The sequence below is a fragment of the Gallus gallus genome, chromosome 2 (genome assembly GCF_016699485.2).
Source record: "Gallus gallus isolate bGalGal1 chromosome 2, bGalGal1.mat.broiler.GRCg7b, whole genome shotgun sequence".
Classification (NCBI taxonomy): Eukaryota; Metazoa; Chordata; class Aves; order Galliformes; family Phasianidae; genus Gallus; species Gallus gallus.
In genome coordinates, this window is record NC_052533.1 from 65,754,298 (window position 1) to 65,771,043 (window position 16,746).

The 16,746-nt window shown below is 40.8% G+C and overlaps 1 long non-coding RNA gene across 1 annotated transcript in view; it reads left to right on the forward strand.

Annotated features, from left to right (window-relative positions):
- LOC112531766 overlaps positions 1-15,392 on the forward strand; it is a 67,481-nt gene extending 52,089 nt beyond the window's left edge. Inside the window, exon 4 of the long non-coding RNA XR_003073760.3 lies at positions 14,658-15,392. This is a non-coding gene — a long non-coding RNA (uncharacterized LOC112531766). The remainder of the gene's footprint in view (positions 1-14,657) is intronic.
- Positions 15,393-16,746: the final 1,354 nt, after the last annotated feature.

A 16,746-nucleotide genomic window follows, 5' to 3' on the forward strand; every position in this document is an offset into this window, starting at 1 on the left:
TGATTTCTGTGGATTGTTTTCTTTTCTTTGTCATCTGATGTCCCAACATTTGCAGCTTATTCTGGATCGGTGACATTCATCCTGATGCCAGGCCATGTGCTGGCTGCCTGTACTAGCCTCTGCTCTCACTGCTGTTGATCCACCGATGTTGCTGATAAAATCAAACTAACAAAAAGTTTATTTGTAGTAGAGCCCATCAAAAGAAGCCCTTCAGAGATATTCTTGATTCCTATATTATTGGATTGAGGTTGCCTAAGTTACCACATTTTACTCTATTGTTTTCTTAAGATAGCTGTGCTTTTAAAAACAGGTATCAAGAGTCACTTTCAGATGTCATAGTACATGTTAGAGATGTGCTATTATAAAGGCCAAAAACCACGTTTTCATTTGTTAACCACTGAGCATGTGGTTTGGTCAGATTACCATTATATGGATCTTTCTTTTAAAACACAGACAAATATGACTGCAGTAGTGTATATATGGGTTGTATCCAAGGAGCCTGAACACATCCTCCAATATTTGTGCAGAATAATTGGACTGGTCTTAAGAGTGCCCATATGCTGGAATAGCTTCTTATGGCATAATATTTGTATGTGTAGATCTTTGATAGAGGCCTACCTTAAGTTTAGGCTTTCCTGCTGTAGCTGGCCTTTCAAAATAAGTATTTCAAAGATGATGAGTTGCTTGGAGGGCCTCCTAGTATGAACTGGTGGAGATCAGCTCAACTGATAGCACTAGGTAGATTATGAAAGTGTGTCTATGTGTGCTCCCCTAGTGCTGATCTTTTTTAATGCATCCAGGTTTTATAATCTTGACTCATACTTGTTTTCTGATCTCCAGTAGTTAATTGCTCCCTTGTGGAAATTCTAGGACAAAATGTGTTCCCGACACTGTCCTTGGAGAAAGGCAGGATACACATTTCTTGAAGCGCATTTCTTTTTCTAAGGCTTTTTATTCCTGCTGGTTTTGCTTGATTTATTTTCTTCAGTTGCCAGTGACAGAGATGAATGAGGAAGAGGAATGATTCTTCTTCAAACTTGCCGTAGAAAATCTGGCTGCTTAGTACACCTGTGAACAGGCAATCAGAAGACTCAGCAAGTGGACTGTGGCTGGGAACAGATGGCTGCCACGTGGGACAGTCTGCCTTTGGCCAAAGGGGCTGTTGTCACCTCTGAAATAGGCCTCTTGTGGTTGGAACCACCTCTTGGGAAAGGTGTCTAGACCATCCCAAGTTTCAGGCTTTGTATGATGGTGATTTGAAGAGGGTGTCTGAAGTAGTAAACTTGTAATGGAGAGGACAGTTGGGAAATTAGTGGATGGACAGGAGCATGTTGAATTGCTTTGGAGTGCTCCTGAACATGGCTTATTGGTGTAATCCGGTAAGTATGATGTACTGATGCTGCTTTTACCTGGAAACTGCATTATATTGCAAAAGTACTGAAACAGGAGTCGTGAAACCGTCTTTCTTATTCTGCCTCCAAAGCAAATTTGTTGCTTGAGCTTCATCAAGATAACTGTCACCGTGCCCCTGTCTGAAAGCATGGCAAAAATTACATTTCTTAAGTGACTTCCAAACACATTACTGCTATTGCTGCTATTGGTACTATTTAGGAGAAGTTTGTGCATCTATACAATCTGGCCCTAACCACTACTGCTGCTGATCTGGACAAGGACTGTTGCAATTTCAACGTCACTGGATGGGCAGGAAGCCAATTTGACAATGTTAATTCTGTAAAGTTTGAGTACTCTTAGCATGATACCAACACACACAAACGTTAGTAGTGGTTGTAAAATTTTGCAGCCTTAAAAAAAAGATCCAGGCACACGCCAGCTCTATTAAAGACCCCATCTGTGCTTCTGCTGGTTCAAAATGCAGAAAATCCCTTGCATAGCTGTTGATCAACTAATTATTATAAGCTGTATGTCATAGTAACATCTTGTTTCAATGGTGTACAGCTGTTTCTGTCTCTCTGTGTTTAATTCTCCTTTTTTTTGTATCTTTTCCCATGCCTCTTTCTCAGTGCTTTGCATCCAGCGGAGGAATTGATAAAGTCTTTAAAATATTTGGTTTGAAGTCTGGATCTGAAAAAGCACACTCAGTAACAGCCCTTCAAATGAACTCAGTGGACTCTAGATCAGTATCTAACCATAAAAGGCAAGGAGCGATGACATACCCTCTGTTGTATTTCTGTGCTAAAGCTATAGATGTTATATCTTCTTTTGAAGACTTGCAGGGATTTAAAACTGATTCTCAGGCTGCCCTGTGGTGTGGCATGATCTGAGGGGTGCTGCAGCAGCAGAACTGCCTTACAGAGCCCATGTCCCTGTGGGACAGGTTGTGATTTGGCAAGGCATCGTGCTTGGTCTGTGTCTGCCTGCCCTTACTTCCCACTCTACTTCCCAGGAGCCCCACCCTATTGAGCTAACATAGTGGCTTGCGGGATCCCACTCTAAATGAGATCAGGGAACCAGTTTAGGTTGTAACTCCTTATCCCTTCCTCCTCCACAGATGCTTATGGTTTGTTTTTTTTTGTTGTTTGTTTGTTTTTAAACTGGACCCTTCCCCTAACTGGTTTTACACTTTGGCCTCATGGAGAGATGTGTTGGCAGAGCTGAAGATGAACCATCTGGAGTGAGGAGCAGACAAGACAAGGGAACATCCAGGGAATTGTTGGAAGGGTGTTTTCTCCTGATTATGCAATGCAGGAGCCGAGGAAGTGGAGTTAACCCAAAAGACTAAAGTGAGAGGCTCCTGCTCATGGTTTAGCTTTTACTCTGTGAATATTTCCCCTGAAATTGCTGCTCCCAGGAAGAAATCTCAGTCTAACTGTATCAGCTTCTGGCTTAAAGGAAGGCCTATCTGCTGATGGATCTCTTTCAAACATGAAGTAAATTTAGACTGATCGGCACTTTTACCTAAAAGTGATGCAGTACTTCAGTTGATTCTGAATCAGGCAGTGTTATAACTGTGTTTATTCTAGTTGTTTGTCATTGCAGATCAGCTCAGACTGAAAGCAGAGAAAGATTTGCATGAATGACTGCAAACAAAAACTTGCTGATTTCTCCAAACTCTGGTTAATTGACCATCCACCAAGTCTGGGAAAAAGAAAAAGAAAAACAGATGTAAACTGTGGCCAGAAAAATAATTAAAAAAAATATCCTTGAAACACCAACAAAGAACACACAGCACAAGGCAACAGAAACTGCTGCCTTTTGGGGTCCTTAGTATTCATTCAGAATAGGCAGCAGAGCAAGGGCATACATGACCCTTGGACCTCACTTCTTGTTGGCAAAGAGCCATCCAATTGTTGCCTGTGATAAACATCACCTCCTCTTCCTTGGCACTGACAGCATTTCCCACAGGGATTGACAGCAGCACTGAAGGATTTCTGAGGGCCCCTCGGATGAAGGTTGTGACTGAAAATTAGAGTCCAAGCGGCAAGCCAAGGAAAGGCCTGTGCAACAAGTCATCTAGAAAAGATAGAAGAGCCTTTGTCTGAGGAGGAAGCTATTTGCCAAGTTTCAAAGAGTATCTCTGAGGAAATGCCTGTGGAGTCTATGAATAGACCCATGGAATCTTCCTCCTGTCTTGTTATGTTTTGGATAGTAATCTTACTGCAGTGTGTAAACCAAATCCAAGATCTAAAACTCTGTTTGGTACTCATATCTTGGCTGATCATGTAGGAGGGACGAGGAGAGGATGTACAAATGACCTTACTTGCACTTCTTGTTTGAAGGGTGTATTGCGCAAGTTTAGACAATGGGTGAGATTAGTCTGCTTGAAAGAAGTTGCATATTAATCTTTGGGAGATACTTAGTGCTGGGGGAGAGGTGAAACATGTGTCAATGCCCAAGGGAGAGAAGTGCAAGAAGAAGCCAGCCAACAGTGCAAATTCAGATATTTTGTTCTGCTTTTAGAGAGCTGGGACCGTTCTTAAACATTTTCAAATGTACTGGGCAAGTGTGGTGCAATGTGAGTCTTGCTGCACAGACTGCTGCAAGATCAATGGGCAGAAGTGTGGCTGGGCTTGCTGACTCAGCCAAAGCGATTCCAGTGTTTCCCCACATCTTGCTGGTTTACCTCCCATCAGCACCAATGTCACCAATTTCAGTCAAAGGCAACCATGAACATGTCACCTCTCGCAGTCAGTGGAGGCAGACACAGGGGTGAGCGGCCCCCCACATGCACATATGTGGTAGCAGCAGTGAGTGGATGCTGGCAGCTGCACGGCAACAGCGCCTTTACGATACACACAGCTGTTCCACATCCGAGGCAAGGATGTCCCCTGTGCTGCTACAGCAGATGTCAGACATGGCACATTAGGGGACAGGGTGCCACTGCAGCCCCAGCCAGGAGGCTGTGAAAGAAAGGGCACAAAGCAACACCGCATCTGTTCTGGAACAAAGGACATCTGTCCCTGGCCTGAGCAGCTTTTGGCATGATTTCACAAGGACAAAGGCTCAGGTTGGCTGATACAAGGCTGGTACTCCATAAAGCAAGCTATAGGGTCGTAGGCTGTCCAAATGTTTGCTGACAGTGAGGCGGTGATCTGGCAGAAGTGCGTGTTTTTTCCATCTATAGAGAGAGTGTAGCACAGGATGAGGACCATCCTTTAATCATGCATCTGCCTGTGTTTCAGAACCTCTTTGTGCATTACAAAAACTAAACTACTATCAGATTATACACAACAGATGTTCTGTTGAAGTACATTTATGTGTGACATCCTCATGTCAGTAAAATGTCTTGCTTTTTTAGAAACTGGGTTTATCTGTTGCTTTCTGTGGGTTGTTGAGTTTTTGTTGGGAGGACAACTTATTTATTGAAAGGCTGCAAACCACAAATGCACATCTGCCTTCTGCATGAATGTGAGTCTTACAAGAGGGAAAATATTTTAGAAAGGACATTTGTACTGTGCCTTCAGCACAGTGTTCTGGAATGAGCTGAACATAACAAATTCTAATTAATAGCTTGCTTAGCATCATTGTTCAAAAATATGCTGTACTTCCTTCCCTGCTCTGCTGGTGCCAGGGCTGGCTGTAATGCTCTTTAGCTGGTGGGATCACAGCAATTTATCAGAGCGTTTGTGCATGTGTGCACACAAGTATAATGCAGTGGAGATTTAGGAGAACAATATTATCAGAAACCAGAACAGACTGGGTTATCCATTACTATGACGCTGCTAACAAGATGAATATGTTTAGTTGTTATGTATTGAAAAACAAAAGAAAATGGCCATTAACATTTTAACACCTTTTAACTTCCCCCATGTCTTCCCTTTTATGTTCGACCTCAGTTGCCACATGCTTGCCTCTGTAAGCATGGGGGACAGCCAGCAAAATCCTCATTGAAAGCTGCTGCACAAGTGTACAAACAGAGAAGAATAATGTAATGGAATCACAGAATTGTTTGAGTTTGAAGGGACCCTTTAAGGTCATCTAGTCCAACTTCCCTGCAATAAACAGGGACACCTACAGCTACATCAGGTTGTGAATTGAAGTTTTAATAAGCTCCAGAATCTGTGGAAGGTTGTTACCTGATACCTCTTAATCACTTGCTGGCTCCATTGTGTTCTGCTCCCATGCTTGGTAGTGTAAAGACAGAACAATGAAGAATGATTTTAGCATAGTTTATAAAGTTCTGGTGGGGGTGGTCTCCACCATATTGCAGCTTTGCATTTTGTAATTATAGTTATTGAAACCATTGCCCTTATCCTGCTGTATGGGAAGCTGATTTTCCTCTTGCATCTTTGAAGAAGAACAAAGTATCTCTATAGGGAAGGAAGAACAGAGATATATATCCTCACTCTACTCAATGAATAGGGAATTTGAAGAAAGAAGGAAAAAGAACTTCAAAATTGTAACATTCTCCTAGATGGTCTGAAACTTAACTGCTTCTGGTGCATCTGCTGCATTTGCACTCTTAATGGAGAGGTGCAAGGCAAAAACATGAGAATCCAGATAAACTCTGTACAGCACCACATATGGAGTTAAAACAAAAAAGGTGGAAATTGTCATTGTGTGTACAAGAGTGTCCAGATAAAATTTCAATGTCTGGCAATTATATGAGAAATTAAGAGAATATTTAGAAACTATCTAATATTTGACTGCTAAGTGAGGATTTTCTTCTTCAGAACTGTTTGTTACATACTGTTGTTTGAATGGCTTTTGCAAATAAACATTTATAATAGCTTTTCTGAGATTTGAGCAATCTGCAATGCTGGAGATCCCGTTAATTTCTTTTAGCTCAGAGAGTGACAAAAGTAAGTACAGAGACATAGGGAACATTCATCTCAGCTGGTTTTACTCATCTAGTTTGAAAGACTGAAATAAAATTGTCGACATCATGTGCAGCCAATGGAACCTGTAGTGAGTGACTAAGAATGCCTACATGAGGGAGGTTTCTTGTCTCCGTTAACTAAAACAAGCATTCTAAACTTGGGCAGTGAAAATCCTCCACTTGAACTGAGCTGATGTGCTGCATCCTGAGATACACCCTGGAGTCCTTCTGCAGCGATTTAACCACTTGGAGCCTAATGGGGTTCATCCCAGGGTACTCCCAAGAGCTGGACAGCATCATCACAAGACTTCTTTCACATATTTTTCAACAGTCTTGGGAATCTGGAGAGATCTTAATCAGCTGGAAGCTGGCAAATGTCCCTGTTTTCAGAAAGAGCAAGAAAGAGGACCCTGATAATTACGGGCCCGTCAGTCTCACGTTAGTACGCGGTAAAATTATGGAGATTATTGTGGGAGCTATTAAAAAACAGCTGAAAAACAATGCTGCCATTGGTCACAGCCAACACAGGTTCATAATAGGAAGGCCCTGTTTAACAAACTTAAGTTTCATTTTATGACAAGGTACCTACCTAGTTGATGAAGAGAAGTTGGTTGATATAATCTTAGATTTCGGCAAAACGCCCAGCATACAGCTTGAAGAAACATAATGCAATGGGTGAGCAGTTGACTGATGAGTCAGGTTCAAAGTGTTAATGGTTTCTAATGAATGGAGTTACATGAGGCTGGCAGGCAGTCACTGATGGAGTTCCCCAGGACTCAATTTTAGGGCCATTTCTCTTTATTGTCTTATCAATTACTTGGGTACAAAACTTGAAGGTTTGCTAAGTTTGCAGATGACAGTAGAATGGGAGGAGCTGTTGACTCCCTTGAGGGCAGAAAGGCCTTGCAGGGTGTTCTAGACAAATTAGAGAGCTGGCCAATCACCAACTGCAGGAAGCTGTGCAAGGGCAGGTGCACTTTGCTACGTTGAACCTCATTAGGTTCACACGAGCCCACCTTTCGAGTTTGTCGAGGTCCCTCTGGATGGCATCCCTTCCTTCTAGTGTGTCAACTGCACCACTCAGCTTGGTGTCATCAGCAAACTTGCTGAGGGTGCACTGGAGCCCATCCTCGATGTCACTGACAAAGGTGTTGCAGAGCACCAGGAGATGTTGAAGAGCACCAGTGAATTGGTGAAGCATATCAGGGAATTTATTTGTGTTAAAATATCCTGACATAAAACCTGGATTAATTCCCCGATCAGTTCACACTGTGCATTTTACAGATGGGTTAAACAACCACATCCAGAATAAATGCTCCCTAACAGCAAAGTGATTCCACCTGAGGTTTGTTCAAACATGCATTTCTAATCTACAGGTGTCCTGGCATCACTAGGAGGGTGCTGGAGGAGTAGAAATGAATAGCTTTGAAGAGAGTGGTGGCTGATGGAAGCTCACAAGAGCACTGTCATTGAAGGAGATACACAGAATCCATAGCTTAGGTGGATTGGAGGTGGCCCAGCATAATATGTATTCCATTAATTAGGAAATGCAGGGATAGGTCTCATGCTTCTACCACAGACCTGCTCAAATTAATGTGCTGGAGATTTTTCATTCCCCAAATTCCTCAAACACTCAAGAAGTTATATATAGCCAAAGGTTTTGGAAGGCAGCCACTTGGGAGAAGGACAGTAGCTGGCGTGCATTGCTGCTATGACTGGCACTGAGAGAAAATCTAATGATACACAAAGTCAGAGAAGTGTTGTGTTGAAAGGTAACAAATTCCTTAAGCAATCACTACTATAAGGTGTTCACCTAAGAGAACAAAACACCAATACAGCATTTATTTTATTAACAAAATAAGAAAAGCCAGACAATCTTTTTTTCTGATTTTCCACCCCCTCCAGCTATCTGAAACAGAACAAGAGGCATTGTTTATTTACTGGTTTAAAGCCAATTCTTTCAGTAAAAACTTTTCTAAATCTGATAGAGGAAGGATCAGTAATTTGCAATGTCTATTACAGCCTTTTAAGATGTATTTTAGATTGCTGTTTCAAAATTAAACATTTAAGGTGTGCACAGTAAGTACTGAGATAAATTAAGCAAGTTGATCTCTCTCAAAAAGACATCCTCACTCTTCTCAGTTAACCTCAGCCCTCAGCCAAAATTTATATCCAAGTTATATAAATGCTAACATTATCATAATAGGAAAAGAATGCTTTGGAATCACCAGAATGAAAGCTTCCAGAATTATCTTGGTGACTGAGTCATAAGCAAAATCACTCTGACAAAGATGGATAAAAGTCAGAGGGATTATAATGGAGACCTTGTGTGTTTGTAACTGCAAATACTTCTACATCACGGATTCCGTTTCTGTTGGGGAGGTGAACAGACAATCTAGATGAAGTGTGTGGACATGCTGAATCCTGAACATGTGCAGAATTTGCCCCAGTTCTGGTCCTTGTTGCTCTGCCACACCTCTGCACTTCGCCAAATCCAAGCTCTAGAGCCAAATATCTCCATCTCTTGAACTTACACTGAGACCTCAGCTACTCAACTGGCCCTTAAAAAGAGTTGGGATGGAATTGTAAAGAATGGAAAGGTGGGTGTTTCTATTAAAGCTGCTGGTGGTAAATGAAACCCATCATTTCTTCACAGGATTTAGCACGTGAGTTTACTTAAATACACTCTGGGTTATTACTGTCACCAGAGAAGGCTCTCCCAGGGCTGGATGAAGAACTTTGCATATCTCTTGCTAACTTCTTTACAGTTTTTGCCATTACAATGAGCCATTGATTCTCGGGTGGAAAGTTAGAAAATGAACAATGGTAGCTCTTAAATAACAAAATGCACTTTTAAGAATCTGAGTGCTCTGCCCCTCTGTCCCGAGTTCCCCATTGCTTCCAGTTGTACATCGATCCATTCAAAGGCATGCTACTGTTGGTTTGGTTTGGTTTGGTTTGGTTTGAAATAGATCTCTCTCTGCATTTTATTCTGAGACTTTTCTGATGAATATGACAGAAATCCAAAAGCTTTAGTTTTTATTTACTTACGTTTTTTTTTTAAGCTCCTGGAATGATCATTTGCTTTACTCTGAGGAGTTGTTAATGATGTAGCGTGAATATGCATGGTTTTAAAGACTGCAAACAGTCTGCTTGCAGGGTGATCCTATAGTAAATGGTACCGCTAACGCTGTTTTAGTTAAGAACCTATCAGTCTCCACTGAAACCCCCATTATTCAGGATTTTTTGAGCAATCTATAAATATTTGCTCTGGTAAAAAGAGCTCAGCTGAAAAGCTCCTATTTTTAGCTGGAGGTTAAGTCTGGTTGTTTTTGTTGTTTTCTTTTTCCATCTCCTTTTAAAAAGATGCTCTCAAGGTTAATGGAACTATAATTTGGCCTCCCTTTATAATACTGTGTGTGTTTGCCCTCTGTTTGTATTATTTCTTGTATATATGAGTATTCCCCTGACAAATGTCTCACAACATGAGTCACTGCAAAAGATGTAGACCAAATAACAAAGCTCATATTAGCAGTCTGTTCAAGACTGAATTCAATAGTAGTCAGGTTATAGTATATCATCTGTCACAAGGTTTTGAATCTTTGTTAGAAAAAAATGTCCTGTAATTAATCCTATTAATGCTTGCTTAGGGAACTAATCATGCGACAGGGTGTACCTGTGCTGGCCTAAATGCTCAGTGAATGGTGTAGTCTCTTGCCCTGGCCCAGTGAAGTGTTTTAACAGGGAGAGTAGCCTTTGTGACACATGGGTTTGATGGATTCATGTCTGATTAAATGGTATGTGGGTTCTCAGAGTGAAGGCAGTGGCATTTTTTTTCTTATTGTTCATCCTACAGCAAGCCTGTTAGTGGGAGCAATCAGAATTATCATCAATCACAGTGAACTGAACTGAGCTCGGCTGTCCTTATTATTAAAGGCCCAGACCAATTGCTTTAAAGGCTATATGTTATAAACTCTTCTAAGGACTGTTGCACATTTCGATTAGCATTTGTTGGTGTTCATCTACCTAGCTGGCATCATATACACAGATATGGACACAAAGGAAAATACTTGTTTGGGCCTCACTCATCTGTGTTTTTAATTTGAGGGGGTAAGAAGTAGACTTTTAGATATTGAGCTTTTTGTATTCAATCTTGCAATTTACATTATATTACAAACACATACTAAGTCATACTTTTAAAGTATACTACCCGAGTCTTGACCTTGGAAACTGAGAAAAGCAAGAATTCTGGTTGCAGTGCAAACTGAGTTTGACCCATTAGGGCATAAAGAGAAGAATAAAAATTTTTACAATTTTGGTTCACATCACTGGCAATATATATGCTTAAAAGGTACAGAAACCACTAATGCAGAAACCACATGTAATTTCACGCTTACTGCTTCCGTACGCCTACCAACAGAGTCTGTGGGCATACAAATGTTACTACTTTCTGTAAATGTGTTAGGGAGTACTATACTAGTGTCATACTCAGAAATAAATGGGACAACAAATGGATGCACCAAAAAGTGAGAACGAAGCCAGCTGATGTAATAGAGTGGCTGCTCTCCATCTGTTTTAAAAAGTTACAGTGATTGAGATGGGTTCCTGATGGCTGGGAAGAGGGAAACGTTACACCTGCCTTCCCTCAATTCATGGGAAGGTCGTGGAAGCTTGTGAAACAGCATCTGGAGTACTATGTCTAGTTTTGGCGTTCTCAATACAAGAAACACACTGATATGGTGGAGCTGAGTTCAGAGGAGGGCCACCAAAATGTTTAAAGACTTGGAGCACAAGATGTATAAGTGGATGGGAAAGCTGGGTCCGCCACCCCATGGAAAAGAGAAGGCAGAGGAGAGATCTTACTGCTGTCCACAGCTGCTTAATGGAGTGCACCATGACAGGACAAGAGGCAACAAACACATCTGATTTCATATATATATTTTTTTTTCCCATGGAGATGGTCAAACACTGCAATGTGTTCTTAGAAGAGCTATAAACTCTCCACCCTTGAAGGTCTTCAAAACAGAACTGCATTAGCTGCTGAACAACCTAGTTTAACTAGGTCTGCTTTGAGGAGGAGGTTGGACCGGAGCCCTTGGAGTTCCCTTACAATTTGAATGCTGTATTTGAAGAAAATAAGATACTATATTTATTTCAGGAGTTGAATGGGACAACCATAAGTCATGTGACTGGTGTTAAAAATATTGTACTCTAAAGTTCGTCAGTCCTCCAGTCAATGATGTCTGTGTTTCCAAGTTTGCTCTGTCATAAGAGAGCAGTTGGAACTGTTTCAGATTGTGCCTAGCTCTGGGGGTGTGGGAGGCAATTACAGTGACATAGGAGAAAATGTTCATGAGATTGTCACATGTTGAAAAGATTTAGTGATAGCAACTTAGGTCATGGTGAAACTTGTCCTTAAAAAGTCTTTTTATAGGCTCATCCACTCCTGTCATTCTAAAGGATTTGGTTCATCATAGAGACTTTCTGCAGGAGTTCTGCATCACAACAGCTCTACTGTTAATTCTACTGTAAAATTTTAGCAGTGTATATAACTGGAACATACTAATTAGTGTAGCAAGCCCAGAAAATGCCAGTTATGCGTAAAACAGTACACTATTAAAACTACAAGTGTAACAGCTTTTCAGCAATAATTTGATTTTATTTTGTGATTTTGTAAAAGGACTTAGTCTGGGTTTATACTAGTAAACTAAATGTGCCTGTGAATGTTCCCAACCACTGAGGCCAACTGGCATGGAACAGTCTATACTGCTGAAGTGAGTTTGTCTGTGCTAGGTAGCTACAAGCAGACTGCTGCTTGGGAGTGGTTCCTAGCATGCTCTCACTACCAAAACAGGTCCAGAAAATTTCCTATTGCCTGGGAAAGCAATAGCTGGAGCAGGCTAATTTCATGCCAGGGAACTCTCTCACAGTTTATTAGCATAGGTAACAGTGTTGGAAGTTCATAGGCACATCGTGAGCATGCTTGAATTTACTAGGTTTAGGGTCTAAGGCAGAAGAACTAATAGGTCTTTGGGATGAGAATGGAAGATTTAAACTCAGGCTATGGACCTATTCCTGAGACATCAAATACTGTCAGATAACCCAGATTCCCTCCCAGTACTAGCCTGCTGAAGACGGGAGGGAATGGCTCAGCCTTTTGCACTGGCTTCCATCCCTATGCCAGAACTTTTCTAGATAATGTTACTCTAATGCTTTTCTCTCTAGCAGTAACTGATATGGGATATGGTGAGCCTTAGGTCAAGAAAATGTTAGTAAGCAAATTTAAAACTCAATTAGATTTCTTCTTCTGTAACCGTTCTCATCCATGAATAAGTATGTATACAGACAGAGTCTCTTGCAAGAAAATAGAGCAGACACAAGAGTCAGAGCCCTCTTTAAGGCAGTGAATTCTCTGTGACTTCAGCTAATAATGGCAAAAGTGTGTTTTGTTGTCCCCATGTGATACCTTGAAAAATCTTCTCTGGTATAAACAAGATTTACGTTTCAAATATCTCCAAATGAACAGACCTAGAAACAACTCTTTCCCATTGCTACAGAAACCCAACTGGGTATGCACTACCAACCCTAGAATGACAGAATACTGTAGAAGTTAAAGCCCAAGGGAGCTGTTTACTACATACGAGTAGAACACTAGCTTATGCATGCATAAATCTAATCTACAAAATATGTGCAATGTGAATGAACCTGGTCAAATAGGGACAATTACTGTCATTGAGTGGGAGAATATTAAGTGTTGAAGTGGGGCAATCGCTTAAGTCAGTTCTGACACGTTTTGTCTTTTTTGAATACTATTTTTATTATAAGTATAGAAGAAAGCCCTCTATTTTTGATGGCTTCAAAAACAGCCTAGGAAGAAGGCCAGTCCAACACTCTGAGGATGCTGCTGGCACTCTGGCTCTAGTGCCTGCATACATTTCTTTGTTTTGTTCATAACATAAATGTTCAGATGTGAAGGACAGAATGCAAATGGCAGTGGGAATCTCCTGGCTTTCTCCTTTTCCTGCCTGCGAAATGCATTCAGGCAAGATAGTATGGTACCAGAAGGTGACACGTTTTCCCTGGAAGGTCTCCTATTGTGGCAAACTGATGGTATCTGCTGTGGTTACGTTATAGTTAGTTCAAAGTTGATGGCAATCCCTCCTGGGACTGCAGGAACAAAGTCACTGAAATAATTGCCAGGTAAAGCCATTCACTTTTCAGTGTGAGGTCATTTCTACATCTGGCCTAGCAAAAGAAAATGTCTGTGGTCTTTCACAGATCTTTGAAAGCTTCTGTGCATGACCAAGGATGCTCCTAGGAATGCATCCCCCAACTTTGCTCCATGGAACCTACCATGTGCAGGAGGATATAGAAAATACTTTTGACTGATTGTAAGAGTTGTATCAGGACTTATTTGGATATATTGCAGTAAGTGGCAAATGCTGGGGCTACAAAGATAACAGTAAGAGGCCTTACTCTTTTGCATTACATTCTACTTCTGACTAAAGAAGGGAAATTTTGTGGACTCGAAGAAGTCCATTGACTCAAACATTTGGAATCCCATCTCTGAAGCTGTTTTTCTGCAAACAGACTTTCACTTAAGTTCTCCTCCTTTAAACTCACGTATGGGGATAGGAACAATGTCAGTGTGAAACAGCAGACATCTCACTAACTTTACAATTTATTTTCTATCAGCTTCTTTTTGAATCTGAGATTCAATTACAAAACAATTATACATGATATTAGTAGTGATGGCCAATAGGCCATCTAATCTTCTCTTTAAAGTAGCCATATATTGCTGTTCTTAGTCTTTCTCCACAAATATAAGGAGTGAAAGAGTTTTGTTCTAATTTGAGGCATTTTCTTAAAAGTTTTAAGCTGGTCTTCAAAAGTGATCCTTTTTCTCCCTATTTTGAGGTTGTGGATTTTAACTTTAATACCACAAATATTTCTGGTCACTCTCGTTGAAGCAAGAAGAATTAGAACTGGTAGATGCAGAAGAGGGCAGTGAGAAAGATCAGCAGCAGTCCTGCCTTACAGTAGGAAATTGAAGGGAATGATTTGTTTAACTTTACAAAACAAAAGCAGAAATGGGATATGTTTGCTGTCTGGAAATGTATCAGGTGGGTAAATACCAGAGAGGAGAAAAGGAACCATGGATGCTCCAGAATACAAATGACTAGGAATAAATATAAGCTTGAAATTAGAAAATGGTTTCTAGGCATTCTAACAGTAGCCCTGCAAATAGGATTCGTGACTGCTTTTAAGATAAACCTGCTGTAATTACAAATAGGAAAGGTTGGTGTGGAGGAATAAAGCTGTTGTGAGGAAACCTGTTGCAGAATGCATTGTGAAGAGATATTCCTGCGTATTTTAACAGATATTTCTACCTGCTCGAGCACTGATGTTTTTCTGCAGAGTTTTCAGCAAGGACAATTGCTGGAGGGCCCTGACAGCAGCATCCTCAGGCAAGCAGCTCTTCTGTGCACCTGAAACATCCTACACGAGGGACATTTGGGGTTGCCCCTTCCCCCGCAGATCAAATCATGCTGGTGAATTTCCAGCCACACAAGGACAAGAAAGATTATTTTGTGTTGTGGAAGAAAAACAGAAGTAAAAGGCTAAGTTGACTTAGACTCAAAGAACTGAAAAGAAAGCAGATCCTGTACACCGGAGACTTAGATTGTCCTAAAAAGTGGATAAATGGGGTCCAGTAAGTGAGTCCTTTTTTTTTTTTTTTTTTTTTTTTTTTAATGTTTCCTGAAGATACCTTCAGGGGAAGGTGTAATTTCCCTCTTATCATGGAGTCAAGTCTCGTTGAAGTAGGTGAGAAAATTTGCTGAATCACACCCAGAGGGTATCAATGCCACAGTTTGACTGAAAAACTGGCCTTAGAAGATGAGAAGACTAGTGCCTTTCTGTGAAGAATGGCTCTGTTCTGATTCATGGGTAATGACCAAGCCATGAGCAGCTGAGACACAGCAGACCCGTATGGCAGATTCTCTGAACTTTACCTGAGGGCTGAAGTCAGAAGAAATGCCCTAAGGCATTCATTGGCAAAAAAGTTGAAGAACAGCCTTCTGTGATGAATAAATGTGAATGTTCGAGAATTTTACTATTTTTTTTCTTGCTTCATTATTATTTTGATGCTTCTTTTTTTCTTGTGATCGCTTCAAGGAGAGTTCTTTCCTATCAGAAGTTCACCAGAGATGCTCTGACATCACTTCCCATTTCGCTCTGGAATCTAATAATGAGCAACAGAGTTCAATCATGGATAAGTTAATAATCACAGGAGTGGAGATGTCCAACAGAAATGAGCTCCACAGGTCCAGCTGTCAACAGGAAACAGCTGTTTCACATGTGTTCCCACAGTGATAATTCTGAGGTACAAACAGGCCTGTCAGTCTTGAAACTGTTTTCATGGCTTTATGTGTTGTAAATGTGCAGTAGACTGTGGGTGTACATGTGGGCAACACAGAAACTAGTAGAACAGAGGTCAGAACAGGTGGTATGATACACTCAGACATGAACTGTCCAGTAGAAGTAGGGCCCACACAAGTCAGCAGTGCCTCAAGAAAATGGTGTAGGCCTATTTGAGATACGGCTGCAATATCAGACTGCCCCAAATATGCAGTAACCTTCTATCACCACTGCTAGACCTACTGTCTAGATCAATGATGTACAGTGGAAAATAGGTCATCTAAATTTCTCTCACATGTCTAAATTATCCTTGTTGTGGAGCTTACCATATTATATAGCTGGTGAGATATTTGGCCCTGAATGCAATTTATTTCCTTGCTTGCTTGCTACCTTGTGATATTACTCCCACATTTTTCCAGTATGTCAGAACTCTGTGATACCTCTCCTTGCTCCTAGCTTTTATATAACATTATTTTGTGTAGTTCATCCAATCCACCTAACAAAGTATGTAACCTTTTTACTTTGATAAGCACCATGTGAGTGATACAAAAACCCAGTCCTGTTATTTCACTCGTGTTTTAAAGGAGATTTATTGTCTGTTGGCATAAATAGCTGTTCTTGCCCTTGATTTGTTGCCTTGTGTTTAAAATGGGGATAAGATAGGTTAAGATTCTTCTTTACTTCACAGCAGTTTTTCAAGGTTAATGTAATTAATATGTCCTAACTATTGTCTGGAAGGTGTGAAGAAAATGGCAGGGTCTTATCACTACTGCAAGTGAAATGTCTGCTGCCTAATAAATATCTACAACAGCACAACTGGAGCCATCAGAGGAAATTTTTCTACTGACTTGAATTCAGCCAAATCAGTTTGAGATCCTCTCATCCCAACTTCAGTATAAGGGTTTGAGGAATATATGAAGCTATACTGAAAAATATTAATCAGCCAGCTGTTGGTGGTGACATCAGCTTGGCCTCATACAGGGAACAAAGCATGTATTGCTAACTCTTTCTAAATAAAGCAGATGACTTTTCATTTTTTCCTTTTTAAA